This window comes from Halichoerus grypus, chromosome 12 (assembly GCF_964656455.1).
Source record: "Halichoerus grypus chromosome 12, mHalGry1.hap1.1, whole genome shotgun sequence".
In the NCBI taxonomy this organism is placed as follows: domain Eukaryota; kingdom Metazoa; phylum Chordata; class Mammalia; order Carnivora; family Phocidae; genus Halichoerus; species Halichoerus grypus.
In genome coordinates this window covers 103,269,881-103,286,225 of record NC_135723.1, presented here as the reverse complement: position 1 = coordinate 103,286,225, position 16,345 = coordinate 103,269,881, and the positions used below count along the sequence as shown (strand labels likewise).

General features: G+C 44.1%; 1 long non-coding RNA gene across 11 annotated transcripts in view; it reads right to left on the bottom strand.

The window, feature by feature from the left end:
- The window catches only part of LOC118529080 (uncharacterized), a 38,824-nt gene extending 24,404 nt beyond the window's left edge, over window positions 1–14,420 (bottom strand). For 6 of the 11 annotated variants that reach the window (XR_013442959.1, XR_013442958.1, XR_013442956.1 and 3 more), the window contains exons 1-2: window positions 13,966–14,256; window positions 13,402–13,868 (exon numbers count right to left, since the gene is read on the bottom strand). This is a non-coding gene — a long non-coding RNA (uncharacterized LOC118529080). The other 5 variants (XR_013442951.1, XR_013442952.1, XR_013442953.1 and 2 more) reach the window with 3 other exon arrangements.
- Between the last annotated feature and the right edge of the window lie 1,925 nt (window positions 14,421–16,345).

Here is a 16,345-nt window from a genome sequence, read left to right as displayed (position 1 = left end):
TCACACAGCTCGCCCCATACCATCCTCGGTGCCTCCAGCACCGTCTGCTGCTCTTCCGCCCTCACTGCCTAGGAGCAAAAGCACCCAGAGCCGCCAGGCAGGCCACCTCCTTATGAGGTTCAAACTGGAGCACCTCCCAGATCAGCCTGAAGGGGCCCGAGGACTCGCCTGGACTCAAACCACCCACTGAAGATTTCCCCACAGAAGCCCCAGGTAAAACTGACGGGCGGGGCGGGGGGGAGACACAAACTGAATGATGTCTCAACGGACGCAGGTGCAGCATATTCGGTATTAAAACTAATTCAAGGTTGTTGGTTTAATTAAGAGACACATGTTTTTGGCGCTATCGACATCAAATATAATACAGCGAATCAGCTTTTATCCTACCTGAGTTTATTAAATTCATCTGGTCACTGTTGTAATCTGTCAGCAAAAAATGACTTAAAACGGTGGTGGATTTTGTTTCATCAAGTTTTCATGGGTAATTGTTAAGAGCAAGTAAATTAAATTTTAAGGAAAAGGTTCAGAAACTTTTAAATAGCTTCCAAAATCTTTGGTAACCTAAAACTTTGAAATTTTGTTAGGTTAAATAACAAACTGGGTTGAATTCATTGAATAAGTTTTTTCCAAAAAAAGATAAAATACTGAAATATCAATTACTAAACATGGGTTTATCTGCTTTTGGCTTATTACAGAGAATCTAAAGATACTTGGGTCTCCTGGTAAACATGTTTTATGCTTTACTGGAAGTTGTACTATGAAAAAATATGTTTCTAGAACACATAAAGTATATTCATAAACTTCCCAATCTAAAGATTTCTGGTGTAGTAGTTCATAATTGGTTACTACATTTTCACAGGAGACTATGGTTTCCAAGAGTGAAAATTCTAAATGTAATTGAGACTGCTGGAAATAAGGAAACCAACTCTGTATGTAGCGAAAGTAGAAGATATGTAAGGAAGGTATAAAGAATGAGAATAAATTTTTGTTGAGAGCAAAGAAAGTAATTTTGTCCTAACACAAGACTGGTTATTTAGAGAGAAAAAACTTATGACGAAGTCTAAATGCAAAAGGAAGTTGTTGGTTTGTGAAGGGGACTCTTTGGAAAAGAATTTTATATGTGGTCAGGATGACTAAGATTGGAATAAATGAATTTTAAAAATACACTTGTATAGGATATGAGGGGGAAGATGGCAGAGTAGGTGATCCTAGGCTCACTTTGTCCCATGGATACAACTAGAAACACCCACATCACCTGGTTGTGTACACAACCCAGAATATGACCCGAAGACTGGCAGAACAGACTCTCTATGGCTAAATGTAGAAAAGAGATCACGTGGAAGAGAGTAGGAAGGGAAGCCCATAGGAGGGAGGGATGCTGCAGGCATGGAAGGGAGAAGAGCAGACCCCACCCCAGGCACCAGGAACCCATATCCCCGTAACATTTGGCTTTGAAAACCAGAGGGGCCTAACTTCAGGAGTTCTTAATCAATGGGCTTAACACCTGTGACTTTAAAAATCAGTGGATGGGGCCCTGGGAGAGCGAGGAGAGTTATGAGGAAACTGAGTTCCTGCCCTTAAAGAGACAGCACAACAAACAGCCCTACTGAGATAGAGCATACAAGTAGCAGTTTGAAAAAACACCTGGTGTATACGAGGAGATTTATTTACTAATCTCAGAGCATGTGCTGGAGGGGCAGCAGGGATCTTTGGGAGAATTCTCCAAGAACAAAAGAACTGGTGGGTGCCACCTCCCTCCCCTGCCCCAGCCTAGATACACAGACACCGGCGGGAACCAGCACAGCACAACCACTCTCCACCTAGCTGGCTAACAGTGTGCCCTGTCACCACGCACTTCTGTGGAGCTGCCCCTCCATCCCCGCCTCAGTGAGTTTTCCTGGGCTGATGCAGGTCTACCCCTAAGGACCAGCAACTCTGCTGGGACCACCAGTACCCCATCATCACATTCTCCTGTGGACCTGCCCCCTCCACTACCCCTTCGCCAGAACCCATCCAAAGCCAGTACCACAAGCCTGGCAGTGTGCAAGGAGCTCCAACAGGGGCCAGCACTGCTCCAAAGTGACTCCCACTCCAGAGAATGGGAAAGATAACATACACCCCAGTTCCACTGCTGGGGGCAGACAGCTGGTCTGACTACAGGCCCTGCTCACCAAGAAAAGCTTCTCAGGGAAAGTGCCCTGCAGTCTGGTGCTACTGCATCTCACAAATGCTTGGTCTGACTCCACTGAAGCCTAAGGTGGCCCCAGACTGGCCACCTAACAACCCAGGGACCAAATCTGCCCACAACAGGCAAAGAGAGCCACTACAGACAAATGGACTAAGGGAAAAAGCAGCAAAGCCACAATAGCAGGGCACATGCAACATACACAGGAGACACCCCTGAAGGGTTCTGTTGATCAGGGGACACAGCACTGTAGGGTACCATGGGATTCTTCCAAAGGCCACTATTTTCCAAAGCAAGAGACGTAGCTGACTTTCCTAACACACAGAAACAGACACAGGGAGTTAGATAAAATGAGGAGACAGAGGAGTTTGTCCGAAATGAAAGAACAAGACAAAATCACGGCAAGAGATCTAAGCAAAACAGAGAAAAATAATATGCCTGGCAGAGAGTTTAAAGTAATGGTTATAAAGACACTCACTGGACTTGAGAAAAGAATGGAGGACCTCAGCGATACCATCAACAAAGAGAAAACATAAAGAAACAATCAGAGATGAAGAACTCAATAACTGAAATTTAAAATACACCAGATGGAATAAATAGTGGACTAGAAGAAGCAGAAGAATACATCAGTGACCTGGAGGACAGAGCAATGGAAAGCAATCAAGTTGAACAGGAGAGAGAAAAAATAACAGAAAATGAAAATAGACTAAAGGAATACAGACACCATCAAGCATAATAACATTTGCATTATAGGGGTCCAAGGAGGAGAAGAGAGAAAAGGAGGCAGAAAATTTATTTGAAGAAACAATAGCTGAAAACTCCCCAAATCTGGGGAAGGAAACAGAAATATAGATCCAGGAGGCACAGAGAGCCCACAGAAAAAAATCAATCCAAGGAGGTCCACACCAAGACACATAGTAATTAAAATGGCAAAAAAAAGTAGTGATAAAGAGACTTTTAAAAGCAGCAAGAAAAAAACAATGACAACAACAACAGCACATGGAACATTCTCCAGAATGATTTACAAATTAGGCTGCAAAACAAGTCTCGACAAATTCAAAAGATCAAAGTCATACCATGCATCTTTTCTGATCACAACACTATGAAAACAGAAATCAACCACAAGAAAAAAAAATCTGGGAAAACCACAAATAAATGGAGGTTAAATAACTTTTTAGTAATCAATGAATGGGTCAACCAAGAAATCAAGAAATACAAGGGAAACCCCATAAGGCTCTCAGCTGATTTTTCAGCAGAAACTTTGTAGGCCAGAAGAGAGTGGCATGATATATTCAAAGTGCTGAAAGAAAGTCTGCAACCAAGAATATTCTATCAGCAAGACTATCATTCAGAATAGAAGGAGAGATAAAGAGTTTCCCACAAACAAAAGTTAAAGGATTTCATGACCACTAAACCAACCTTAAAAGAAATGTTAGAGAGGACTCTTTTAAGTGGAAAGACCATCGCAGGAGTAAGAAAAGTAGGAGGCACAAAAGCAGCAAAATTAAGTGTATCTACAAAAATTCAATGAAGGGACTCACAAAATAGAAGAATGTAAAGTATGACACCATATACCTAAAATGTGTGGCAGGAGAGAGGAGTAAAAATTTCGTGCTTCTAGAATGTGTTCAAACTTAAGCACCCATCAAATTAATATGGAATTCTATATGCATAAATGTTATATATAAATCTAATGGTAACCACAAATCAAAAACCAGTAAAAGATATGCAAAAATTAAGAGAAAGGAATCCAAGGATATCACTAAAGACCAACAAACTATGAAAGAAGAGAGCAAGAAAGAAACAGAGAAGAACTACAAAACAACCATAAAGCAAGTAACAAAATGGCAATAAGTATATACCTCTCAATGATTACTTTGAGTGTAAATGGACTAAACAATCAAAAGACACAAGGTGATGGAATGGATAAAAAAGCAAGACCCATCTATCATCTATATGCTACCCATCATTTAAGATCTAAAGACCCATGCAGACTGAAAGTGAAAGGATGGAAAAGTATCATGAAAATAGAAGTGAAAAGAAACCTGGGGTAGCAGTACTTTATATTGGACAAAACAGACTTTAAAAGAAGACTGCAACAAGAGACAGACAAGGACACTACATAATCATAAAGAGAACAATCCAACAAGATATAATTATAAATATTTATGCACCCAACATGGAAGCCCCCAAATACATAAAGTAGCTAATAACAAATATAAAGGAAATAATCAATAGTAATAATAGTAGGGGATTTTAACAACCCACTTACATCAATAGATGGATGATCCAAACAGAAAATCAACAAGGAAACATTGGCCTTGAATAAAATAATGGACCAGATGGATCTAACAGATATATTTAGAACATTCCATTCTAAAACATCAGAATACATATTCTTTTCAAGTGCACATGGAACATTCTCCAGAATGATTTACAAATTAGGCTGCAAAACAAGTCTCGACAAATTCAAAAGACCAAAGTCATACTATGCATCTTTTCTGATCACAACACTATGAAAACAGAAATCAACCACAAGAAAAAAAATCTGGAAAAACCACAAATAAATGGAGGTTAAATAACTTTTTAGTAATCAATGAATGGGTCAACCAAGAAATCAAAGAGGAAATAAAAAAATCTATGGAGACAAATGAAAACACAATGGTCCAAAATCTTTGGGATCCAGCAAAAGCTGTTCTAAGAGGGAACTTTATAGCAGTACGGGCCTACCCCAGAAAGCAAGAAAAATCTCAAATAAACAACCTAAGCATATGCCTAAAGAAACCAGAAGAAAAAAGAACAACCAAAATCCTAAACCAGTAGAAGGAAGGAAATAATAAAGATTAGAGCAGAAATGAATGTAATAGAACCTAAAAAAAACAATAGAACAGATCAATAAAACCAGGAGCTGTTACTTTGAAAAGATACAAATTTGATAAATTTTCAGCCAGACTCATCAAGAGAGAAAGAGAAAGAGACAACTCAAACAAAATCAGAAATGAAAGAGCAGTACAACCAACACCACAGAAATAAATACATCAAAAAACTCCCAACAAACGAAAGTCCAGGACCAGATGGCTTCACAGGTGAATTCTACCAAACATTTAAAGAAGAGTTAATATCTACTCTTCTCAAATTATTCCAAAAGATAGAAGAGGAAGGAAAGCTTCCAAATTCATTCTATGAGGCCAGCATTACCCTGATACCAAAACCAGATAAAGACACCACAAAAATAATAAATAAATAAAGAGAACTACAGGCCAATATCTCTGATGAACATAGACACAAAAATCATCAACAAAATACTAGCAAAACAAATCCAACAATACATTAAAAAAATCATTCACCACAAACAAGTGGGATTTAGTCCTAGGATGCAAGGGGTTCAATCAACGTGATACATCACATCAATAAGAGAAAGGATAAAAACCATATGATAATTTAAATAGATCCAGAAAAACCATTTGACAAAGGACAATATCCATTCATAATGGAAACCCTCAATAAAGTAGGTCTATAGAGGGACCATACCTCAACATAATAAAGGCCTTAAATGAAAACCCACAGCCAACATCATCCTCAATGGGAAAAACTGAGAGCCTTTCTCCTAAGGTCAGGAACAAGACAAGGATGTCCACTCTCACCACTTTTATTCAACATTAGTACTAGAAGTACTCGCTACAGCAATCAGACAAACAAAAGAAAGAGAAGGCATCCAAATTGGTAAGGAAGAAGTAAAACTTCCACTATTTGCAGATGACATGATACTATATATATAGAAAACCCTAAAGACTCCACCAAAAAACTACTAGAACTGATAAATGAATTCAGTAAGGTCACAGACACAAAATCAATACACAGGAATCTTGCATTTCTATACACTAATAATGAAGTAACAGAAAGGGAATTAAGAAAAACAGTCCCATTTACAATTGCACCAAAAAGAATTAAATACCTAGGAATAAACTTAACCAAGGAGATGAAAAACCTATACTCTAATACTATAAAACACTGATGAAAGAAATTGAAAATGACCCAAACAAATGGAAAGATATCCCATACTCATGGATTGGCAGGTGTGGGAACCTCAGGGCCACAACAGCTCATGTATAAACAGTCAGTGCCTATTGCTTTATGGGCCACTCAAAAGGATCACCAGAGGCGTTTGAACTATATAAACCAGAAAAATCCATCGATTGCTGCTCCCTGCCCCCACTCCATCTGAGGATACTTCGAGCCTGACATGTAGAAATCTCCCCACTGGCAGCACTCAGGACTCAGACACTGGGTTTATAATTTGCTCCAACCATCAACCTGTGTTTTTGTTTCCATAGAAATGCATCTCCTTAATTACCTGACTGCTTGCTGAACAAGGCAGAGTCTATACCATGGCTAACACCACTAGCTGCACCTATATTAACTCCTCCTAGGAAGTAAAAATTCATCTAAATAAAATCAGGAATTAAGTCTCACAGGCACAAGAGGCCCCTGACCACCACACACACACCTTTTTTAAGGTGGATAGGACTGGTTTACTGATCTATTCTCTTGGATACTCACTGGGATCAGATCAACTTTAGAGGCTATCTACACTGTTACTACTCCTTGGAATACTCGGGGATGAAATTAACGACGTCATGTAGTGCCAAACTATGTGGGAAAATGTCTAAGTTCTCAAATAGGGAACTACCTCTGATACCCCCTCAATTAACACAAGGGGCCAAAAGTTACATCCTGCAATGTCAAATCCTTCCCTTCCAAGGTCCTGACTGCACCCTAAGTCAGTTGAAGTAGTTACAGAAGAAAGACCTCTGTCCATGCTCCATAGAAAGGAATGAAGGATTGACAATGGGAATTTATAACAGGAAAAATCTCAGCACGTCTGACTCCATGTTGCTTCTTTTTCCCTTGCTGCTATGACCTGAAGGTTAGAAACTTCTGCTTAGCCCTGCACGTACGTATGTTACAGCTAAGGTTTACAAAACCTGCTCTTTACCCAAAACCCATCTCACCCAAGGAGATAAGAAAAGTAGCCCAAGTGGTCATCATCCCAATTCTTCAATTGAGGAATAGTTATAACTCAGGGAGGAACTGAAACCATGCTCCACAGGGTTAATGAGGTTGAAACTAGCAGAAGATTTAAAGCCTGTTTTAGTCAGCTATTGTGTCTTTCAGTCCCCGCTAACAAATCCACTAGCTGTCTCCGCAGCAGCCTGGGCTCAGGGTCAACTGATACGGTTCCTGCCTGGAACAGCTTTGCCCTGCATTCCTTACCAGAGACAACAAGCCCAAGACCCTGTCCAGGTCATACCAGCTCTCAGAGCGCACCTACAGCCGCTTCTCCCTGTCCTGAGATACCCTCCTGACATCAGGGCCTGAACTTGGTCTCCTCCTGATGTTACGTCTCTGCCCAGAGTAACCATGGAATGTACGTTAGGAGTCTGTCTACTCCGTGCGCATGCTCCATCTTCTCTCAGGAGTAATCGTACATTCCCCACCTTCTATCAAAATGCATGTAAAGGACTCTGGATTTTTCTCCTGCTTATGTCTATCGCAACATCACATTGGTTCCTTCACCTTGTACTTATTAGAATTCTTTTACTCTCCATGCATCATTGAAGCAAATGCTTTACCAAATGCAAAACCAGACAATCTAAGCCAAGAACATGTACTGATTGCTCGTCAGTTGGACTTCATATAGAACATGTATCACTCCTTAGCTTCCCACCATTTACATTACAATGAGTTTCCCCCACCAAGGAACTCTGGGTGAAAAAATATGTATGTTCATTCCTAGCACCAGAGCAGATAAGCCAGGCATGCTGGCACCAAGGGACATGAAAACATAAGATTGATTGTCCGTGATCAGACTGACTGTCCATGCTTTCTGAGGAAAGATTATTGATCAAACGGAGGAAGTGATAAAGGACAATTTAACTTTTAACATTTGTGGGCCCTGCTCCTGGGCTCCCAGGGAAGCTATACTTCAACATTTACCAGGGTCAAAATGACTCAGCAAAACCTCAGAGCATGGGCTCTATTTCTGTCCTGTGCACACACCATACATCTGCTTTGTTTAAAAAAAATTGACCAAAAAGGAGCATTCCAAACATAAAAAAAAAAAATCTCTCTGGGTCCCATAAGATTAAAGTCATTCAGCTTTGCACATACTAAAACATAAAATAAAGAGAAAAAAATAAAGTCTGTAACTTTCTGGGAAGTCCTTTGTCACAATGATTTGTAACTCTTTATGAAAAAAACCACAAACACAGGCTATCAGATTGGATAAATAAACAAGACCCATCAATATGCTGTCTGCAAGAGACTCATTTTAGAACCAAAGACACCCCCAGATTTAAAGTGAGGGGGTGGAAAACCATTTACCATGCTAATGGACACCAAAAGAAAGCTGGGGTGGCAATCCTTATATCAGACAAATTAGGTTTTAAACCAAAGACTGTAATAAGAGATGAGGAAAGACACTATATCCTACGAAAGGGTCTATCCAACAAGAAGATCTAACAATTGTAAATATCTATGTCCCTAACATGGGAGCAGCCAATTATATAAGCCAATTAATAACAAAAGCAAAGAAACACATTGACAACATTACAATAATAGTAGGGGACTTTAACACCCCCCTCACTGAAATGGACAGATCATCTAAGCAAAAGATCAACAAGGAATAAAGACTTTAAATGACACACTGGACCAAATGGACTTCATAGATATATTCAGAACATTCCATTCCAAAGGAACAGAATACACATTCTTCTCCAGTGCCCATGGAACATTCTCCAGAATAGATCACATCCTAGGTCACAAATCAGGTCTCAACCGCTACCAATGCGGGATTGGGATCATTCCCTGCGTATTTTCAGACCACAATGCTTTGAAACTAGAACTCAATCACAAGAGGAAAGTTGGAAAGAACTCAAATACATGGAGGCTAAAGAGCATCCTACTAAAGAATGAATGGGTCAACCAGGAAATTAAAGAAGAATTTTAAAAATTCATGGAAACAAATGAAAAATACAACTGTTCAAAATCTTTGGGATGAAGCAAAGGCAGTCCTAAGAGGAAAGTATATAGCAATACAAGCCTTTCTCAAGAAACAAGAAAGGTCTCAAATACACAACCTAACCCTACACCTAAAGGAGCTGGAGAAAGAACAGTAAATAAAGCCTAAACCCAGCAAGAGAAGAGAAATAATAAAGATCAGAGCAGAAATCAATGAAATAGAAACCAAAAGAACAGTAGAACAGATCAACGAAACTAGGAGCTGGTTCTTTGAAAGAATTAACAAGATTGATAAACCCCTGGCCAGACTTATCAAAAAGAAAAATGACCCAAATCAACAAACTCATGAATGAAAGAGGAGAGATCACAACCAACACCAAAGAAATACAAACAATTATAACAACATATTATGAGCAACTCTATGCCAGCAAATTAGATAATCTGGAAGAAATGGATGCATTCCTAGAGATGTATCAACTACCAAAACTGAACCAGGAAGACAGAAAACCTGAACAGACCTATAACCACTAAGGAAATTGAAGCAGTCATCAAAAATCTCCCAACAAGAGCCCAGGGCCAGATGGCTTCCCAGGGGAATTCTACCAAACATTTAAGGAAGAATTAACACCTATTCTTCTGAAATTGTTCCAAAAAAAAAAAAAAAAAAAAAGGAAGGAAAACTTCCAAACTCATTTTATGAGGCCACCATTACCTTGATCCCCAAACCAGACAAAGACCCCATCAAAAAGGAGAATTATAGACCAATATCCTTGATGAACATGGATGCAAAAATTCTCACCAAAATACTAAGCAATAGGATCCAACAGTACATTAAAAGGATTATTCACCATGACCAAGTGGGATTTATCCCTGGGCTGCAAGGTTGGTTCAACATCTGCAAATCAATGTGATACAATACATTGATAAAAGAAAGAACAAGAACCATATGATCCTCTTAATAGATGCAGAAAAAGCATTTGACAAAGTACAGTATCCTTTCTTGATCAAAACTCTTCGGAGTATAGGGATAGAGGATACATACCTCAATATCATAAAAGCCATCTATGAAAACCCCACAGCGAGTATCATTCTCAATGGGGAAAAACTGAGAGCTTTACCCCTAAGGTAATGCGGCAGGGATGTCCACTATCACCACGGCTATTCAACATAGTACTAGAAGTCCTAGCCACAGCAATCAGACAACAAAAAGAAATAAAAGGCATCCGAATCGGCAAAGAAGAAGTCAAACTCTCACTCTTTGCAGATGATATGATACTTTATGTGGAAAACCCAAAAGACTCCACCCCAAAACTGCTAGAACTCATACAGGAATTCAGTAAAGTGGCAGGATATAAAATCAATGCACAGAAATCAGTGGCATTCCTATACACCAACAACAAGACAGAAGAAAGAGAAATTAAGGAGTCGATCCCATTTACAATTGCACCCAAAACCATAAGATACCTAGGAATCAATCTAACCAAAGAGACAAAGAATCTGTACTCAGAAAACTATAAAATACTCATGAAAGAAATTGAGGAAGACAGAAAGAAATGGAAAAACGTTCCATGCTCATGGATTGGAAGAACAAATATTGTGAAGATGTCAATGCTACCTAGAGCAATCTACACATTCAATGCAATCTCCATCAAAATACCATCCACTTTTTTCAAAGAAATGGAACAAATCATCCTAAAATTTGTATGGAACCAGAAAAGACCCCGAATAGCCAGAGGAATGTTGAAAAAGAAAAGCAAAGCTGGTGGCATCACAATTCCGGACTTCCAGCTCTATTACAAAGCTGTCATCATCAAGACAGTATGGTACTGACACAAAAACAGACATATAGATCAATGGAACAGAATAGAGAGCCCAGAAATGGACCCTCAACTCTATGGTCAACTAATCTTCGACAAAGGAGGAAAGAATGTCCAATGGAAAAAAGACAACAAATGGTGATGGGAAAATTGGACAGCCACATGCAGAAGAATGAAACTGGACCATTTCGTTACACCACACACAAAAATAGACTCAAAATGGTTGAAAGACCTAAATGTGAGACAGGAATCCATCAAAATCCTAAAGGAGAACACAGGCAGCAACCTCTTTGACCTCAGCCGCAGCAACTTCTTCCTAGAAACATCGCCAAAGGCAAGGGAAGCAAGGGCAAAAATGAACTACTGGGACTTCATCAAGATAAAAAAGCTTTTGCACAGCAAAAGAAACAGTCAACAAAACCAAAAGACAACCGACAGAATGGGAGAAGATATTTGCAAATGACATATCAGATAAAGGGCTACTATCCAAAATCTATAAAGAACTTATCAAACTCTACACCCAAAGAACAAATGATCCAATCAAGAAATGGGCAGATGACATGAACAGACATTTTTCCAAAGAAGACATCCAAATGGCCAACAGACACATGAAAAAGTGCTCAACATCACTCAGCATCAGGGAAATCCAAATCAAAACCTCAATGAGACACCACCTCACACCAGTCAGAATGGCTAAAATTAACAAGTCAGGAAACGACAGATGTTGGCGGGGATGCGGAGAAAGGGGAACCCTCCTACACTGTTGGTGGGAATGCAAGCTGGTGCAGCCACTCTGGAAAACAGTATGGAGGTTCCTCAAAAAGTTGAAAATAGAGCTACCATACGATCCAGCAATTGCACTACTGGGTATTTACCCCAAAGATACAAATGTAAGGATCTGAAGGGGTACATGCACCCCGATGTTTATAGCAGCAATGTCCACAATAGCCAAACTAGGGAAAGAGCCAAGATCTCCACTGACAGATGAATGGATAAAGAAGATGTGGTATATATATATACAATGGAATATTATGCAGCCATCAAAAAAACATGAAATCTTGCCATTTGCAATGATGTGGATGGAACTGGAGGGTATTATGCTGAGCAAAATAAGTCAATCAGAGAAAGATAATGTATCATATGACCTCACTGATATGAGGAATTCTTTTTTTTTTTTTTTAAAGATTTTATTTATTTGACAGAGAGAAAGCAAGCCAGAGAGGGAACACAAGCAGGGGGAGTGGGAGAGGGAGAAGCAGGCTTCCTGCGGAGCAGGGTGCCTGATGCGGGGCTCGATCCCAGGACCCTGGGATCATGACCTGAGCTGAAGGCAGACGCTTAACGACTGAGCCACCCAGGCGCCCCGATATGAGGAATTCTTAATCTCAGGAAATAAACTGAGGGTTGCTGGAGTGGTGGGGGGTGGGAGGGATGGGGTGGCTGGGTGATGGGCATTGGGGAGGGTATGTGCTATGGTGAGCGCTGTGAATTGTGTAAGACTACTGAATCACAGACCTGTACCTCTGAAACATATAATACATTATATGTTAAAAAAAAAAAAAGAAGAAGAAGATAGCAGGAGGGGAAGAATGAAGGGGGGGATATTAGAGGGGGAGATGAACCATGAGAGACGATGGACTCTGAGAAACAAACTGAGGGTTCTAGAGGGGAGGGGGGTGGGGGGATGGGTTAGCCTGGTGATGGGTATTAAGGAGGGCATGTATTGGATGGAGCACTGGGTGTTATACGCAAACAATGAATCATGGAACACTACATCAAAAACTAACATCACCATAGTAATAAAAAAAGAAATACAAAATAAAAAAAATTTAAAAACCCATAAGCATATATAATCCTGCACCACATGGTCCTTCCCCAGAGCCCTCTCTTCTTTGCGAAGACTGTGTGTCCTGGGGCAGTGGTCTTAACTTGGGTTCCAGTAAGAGTCTTCCTTTCTCTTTAAAAATTTTAAAAAAGGTTTGTTCATTTTGCATTGATAACTTCTCTTCCTTAGAATGATGCCTTTTTGCATGGAAAGTTATCTAGAGAAGGAATGATGGCATGTTAATTATGCTGGTACCTTTACACACACACACACACACACACACCCCACAGGCACACAATCTATTTTCCCCAGAAAAACATTTGAACTTTTGAAAGTCTCTGCCTATATTAATAAGAAGCAAAGTTACTTTCTAGGTTTGGATATAACAGTATCAGAACTTAAGAACTGGTTACAAATCCCGCAGTTCATAACTAAACTGCAAATACCTCCTGCAGATGCAAACTACTCATTTTAACAGCTCCTGAAAACGAGCAACACTTGCTTTTGTGTTCAGTGAAGCCCAGGAAACAAAAACAGCCTCTTTAAAATAGTACCTTAACATGATGCACGGAAGAGATGGAGGACGGCACACATGCTAATCCCAAAGATAATTACATCACAGAGTTTCAGCACAGATGGACGAATTTACAGATGCTAGTTAAATGCTCAATTAGCCCGAAGAGAAGCACCTGTAAGAACACCGTTCTGGAATGCAGCACCCAAAGCATGGAATGATAGACTCAAACTCGCAGTGCTGCTCTGGAGCCGGAGGCCCGGCGTGAGGGCAGCCACGGTCCTTTCTGAATGTTCAAGCAGGGCATGGTTTCTACCCAGAGAAGCCGCTTCAAAGGAGGCAAGGCTGCCTGGAGTCCACATGACCTGGTGTTTCCCAAATCGCTGGCCGGTGGAGGCCGTGCGGTGGGCAGGTGTCCCGGGCTCTGCCTCTGGAAGCCCCGAGGGCTCTGGGCCCTCGGACGCTCGCCAGTTCACCAGCCGGGTCTAGGAGTGGATCAAGGCCGGTCTGAAAGCGAAGGACACACAGCCCTGGGTTAGAAGAGTGGATCTGCCCTTCCGTGATCTTGAGCATTTTCTTTAACGCTTCACGGCAGTTTCCTTACCCCACGCAGGCCCACGGCGAGGACGCGGCCGTGGTCACCGCGGTGCCGCCGCGGCCGCAGGGTCTCCGCCCACCGTCCCCGAGCAGGTCCTCGGCGAGGCGTCCCCCCGCCCGGCCTGGCACCTGCCGCGCCACCGTGCCTCCCAGGCCGCGCGGGCCCCCGCCCCGTCTCCGGCCGCCGCTCGCCCCCGCTTCGGCTCCCGACGCGCGACGAGGCTGCCGCGGGAGTGCCCGGCGCCGCCTTCAGGCCCTCGCGCCCCTGCGCTCCCCCGCCCGCAGCCCTGCGCGCAGCCCCGGGGTGTCCGACCTTGGGTCCCTCCTCCGCGCTGCGGCGCCCCTGCTCGCGAGAGCCCGCCCTTCCGCGCCCTGCCTGTGCCGCCGGGGCGGAGCTGGGCGCGGGCTGGGGCACCTCCCCTCCCCGGGCTCCCCGCCGCCCGCCAGGCCCCGGCACCCGCGTGCCCCCAGCGCTGCGCCTCTGCTGCCCTCTGCGGGCGGCGTCCACGCGCGGCCCCGGACGCGGGGAGGGGCCTTGCCGGGCACCTGGGGGTGGGGGCGGGGCGGGGGGGGCTGCCGCTGCGGGGCGGGGCGGGGCGGGGGGCGCTGTCCTCCGCGGCTGGGAGGGAGGCCTGGTCCTGCCCCGGGGGCACCTGCGGGGGACAGGCTCCCCAGGGCCTTCTCAGGCGTGTGGGCTGCACGGGGCCCAGCGCCTGCCTGCCTGGCGGGAGGCAGGACTAGCGCGATGAGGGGCTCGCACACGGTGACGGAGGGCGCGTTTCACGTGATCCGAGCCGCTTAGGGACCCTCGGTCGGCCAGCACATCGCCCATTGACTGGAGCCCCAAAGTTCCAGTGGCCCGTCCATGGCCACCGAGCTGTTTCCGGAACCTCCGACTGGGAAGAGAGGCCCCACTTCCAGCGCCTGGAAACCTGTTTCCCAAAGACTTTTCAGGATGTAGTTTAAGAAACTGTTGAAATGCAAATTGTCAGGCCTTTTTCAGCTCTTTTGGTTAAAGATTAAAAAAAACAAATCCTAGACGTCCTGAACAACATTAGTTCCACTTTATGGACTGGTTACTGCGGGCTAAGCATGACTTTAGGAATTTCCACCCGTTGCTCACATCGTTGTCCTTTGAGTGACTATGTTCCACCAAGGAGAGGCGTTAGGCTCTGAGAGCTTAGGACACTTGCCCCAGGATCGAGGGCAGCAGAGGCCTGGAGAGTAGGCGGCTCATGGGACTCCACGCTCTGCCCACCGGCCCCACCTCCCGGTCCTCTCCTCATTGGGGAGCAGGTGCCGGGCCCTCGGGTCCAGGCCCAGCGGCCACCCCAGCTCCCACGTGGAGCCGCTCCCAGCACGCCCGGCCCAAGCAGCAGTCCCGCTCCCTGACGTCAGAACTGCGCCTGTCCAGCGGTCCTGGGAGGTGGCAGAGGGCCTGTGGGTGAGTGTGGCCACGACCTCCTGGGGGGCATGGGCCCCTGATGGTGCGCCGCCAAGAGCCCGCAGCCCTCCGAGAATCTTACTGGGGATTTTACTTTCCATGAGCGGCAGGATATCTTGTTAAACCCCGTTGTTGGGGTTAAAGATGGCTTTCTTGTGACAAACCAGGACTTCTTCAGGTGTTGATGAAGAAAGTGACTTCACAGATGGAGAAGCCCGTTAGGAGACATTTGCTGTGTGTTCTTTCAGGGAACCCCGTGAGAAATACCCCTTCACTATGGCCAGCACGCTGTCCTCCCCGGAATACTGTGAAGACCCTGGGGTGGGCGCTGACCGTCCTCCTCACCACCAGAAGCTCACCCTCTGAGCCTCTGGGCAGAGCCGTGGCTGTGTCACCGAAACTGGCCCATCTTTGGGAGATTTGGGAGGTGGCTGTGCTGGGGGCAGGAGGGTGTCTGGGTAGGTTGGGGAGGAGTAAATCAAGCGAGTGCAGGTTGATTTAACCCTATGTTCCCACATCACTAGCAGTGACTCACCCCTCATGTGTGTCTCCGGCATCCAGGCCCCGAGCTAGCCAGATGGAGGTCCCCTGGAGAGGCACCCCAGTTCCCACTGGCCCTTGGCCGGGCCTCGTGCTGGCCTCCAGCCCCTGCTGGCTCCAGCTGTCTGGCACCAGTCGTCTTGGAGCTGACGACCACGTGGGACTTCACTTACAGAGATCTGAACCCCCCAGCGCAGAGGACGGATGCTGTCTTCCTCCATCTCCTCTCCTCCAAATAAAGCAGCCCCGTGCTTTGTGGGGGAAGAATCAGCTCACCGAAAGAAACAAGTTCAACAGAGGGGATCTGCACCACCAATGACAGAAGTCACGTTACAGGCACGTCCTGGGTCAGGAGGCCATCTGGCTGCTCCAGCATCGCCTTGGCCTCAGGTGACTGGAGTGA